The 1,805-nt window shown below is 51.9% G+C and overlaps 1 pseudogene; it reads right to left on the bottom strand.

The window, feature by feature from the left end:
• Window positions 1-1,007: 1,007 nt before the first annotated feature.
• LOC104501621 lies at window positions 1,008-1,211 on the bottom strand (annotated as a pseudogene).
• Between the last annotated feature and the right edge of the window lie 594 nt (window positions 1,212-1,805).

Here is a 1,805-nt window from a genome sequence, read left to right as displayed (position 1 = left end):
CAAGGAAGTCTAGCCCAAACCGGGACACAGTGTTTCAGCAAAAAGAGATCCAGACACTCTCCCCCTAACCAATCCCCCATCCGAGTGCATCACAGTGTGTTCCAGAAGCTGTTGAGCCTACAACCAGATGCATTCAGCTTAAACTACATCCCAGTGGTATCATAGTACAGTTACAGAGTCTGCAAGGTCTGTGCTGCCAGAGGAGCTTGGTAGTAGGAGGAACCGGCTGACAAGAGGGTCCCTTGAAGGAATCTTAAACCACTGGGGAAATCTGGCCACCGGTGGCCTTTCCCCTCGTCCCACCAAGCAGTGAAAGAGGGCAGTCAAAACTGGCACACACGTCCTGGCTCCTCCTCTGGCTGATTATACAGAGCACTTGTCTTCAAGTAGACAAAGTCCCTCTGCTGTCACTTGAGGCTTCCTTGAATATATTAAACTGGGACTGGCCCCCTGAGCCTTCCAGTGGCAGAAAGGTGAAGACAGTCACAAATTTGTTCTCTGAAGTATGTGTAGATGTGCTTATGCTCTTTCTCCCCCTGTACACCCCCAAAACGTGATTATGTGGTATTTATACAGGGCTGTGACTTAGAACAGGACCAAATTAGAAACAGCCATTATCTTTGGGATTTGCTTTTAGGAACAAAATATATTACCTATCAATTGGGAGCTCCATCTTAATCTCAACAGAATTTATTCCAGTAAAGTAATAAAGGCCTCCTCTCCTTAAGTGTTCAAGCTATGTAAGAGGCTTTCTAATTGCCTAATAAGAGTATTACATAAGGGCTTCATTAATACCATCCCTTGTTGTGTCCCCTTTAAGGCAGTAGAAGGAGGGAGGGAACAACTGACAGTGGTAGTGAGGGGGTCGTGGAGTGGGACACAGCCCTTGCCTGTATAGTAGATAGGTGCAAGCTATTTAATGCTTGCTGGATTTCTTTCAAGAGGGGGAAGCACCACCCAGGGGTGTTGGTGCCAGCCAGCCACCCTCACTGCAGGCACAACCTCACCTCCCAGGTCTCGCAGCGTCCCCAGCATGCATCTGTTGTCACCCGCAGCCCCTTGCAGCCAGGTTTCTTGGCCAGGAAGGTGAATTCACGCACAGCGCAGCCGATGAAGGTCCGCAGGTCAATGGCAGAGGTCTTGAGTGCATCGCCACAGCTGGCCAGTGGCAGGAGAAGCAGAGCACTGAGGATCAGGCAGTGGAGCTTCATGCTGAGACAGAAGAGAGAGAAGTGGAGGGCTGGGAGAGCCAGCACAGACCAGAAGGCAAGAAGTGTAAGTGCACAGCCTGAACTCAAGCTGGGACAACCTTTCCTTCCCTCAGACACCCTGTTCCCCATCCTCATTCAGCCCGAGAGAAGATGAGCAAATGAACGAATGAGGAGACATCTACTCCCAGAAGTGGAAACTCTTAGTGAAAAGTTCTTTAGCAGAAACCGGCGGCAAGCAGAATTTCCCCGCAGAGCAGTGGGGTTTGCCTGGAAGAGATAAAGCCACCAGCCAGTGCCTCAGATCCCCTGAAAACTCCACACTGCAAGTTTACTTTGCAGGATACGCCTTCCTACCACCCCGTCTGGGTTGCCCCGAGTGTGCACCAGGCCAATAGCCGTGTACGCCTTCGGCTGTTCTCTCAGTGCACACACAGGTTGCTGGCTGGAGTCCCTGACAGCAGTGGCCCTGGCAGGGTCAGTCTAGAAGGGCTCTGTCTGCCATGCACACCTTGGGGAGGTGGCAGATTCCCTGCTCCTCTCCCCGAGGGGAAAGCAGCAGAGCTGCAGCCTCACTCGGTCAGCCGGGGTAGGTCT

The sequence above is a fragment of the Buceros rhinoceros genome, unplaced genomic scaffold (genome assembly GCF_000710305.1).
Source record: "Buceros rhinoceros silvestris isolate BGI_N320 unplaced genomic scaffold, ASM71030v1 scaffold25620, whole genome shotgun sequence".
Taxonomy (NCBI): domain Eukaryota; kingdom Metazoa; phylum Chordata; class Aves; order Bucerotiformes; family Bucerotidae; genus Buceros; species Buceros rhinoceros.
The sequence above is the reverse complement of the archived record's forward strand: the minus strand, read 5'-3'. Positions and strand labels throughout refer to the sequence as shown.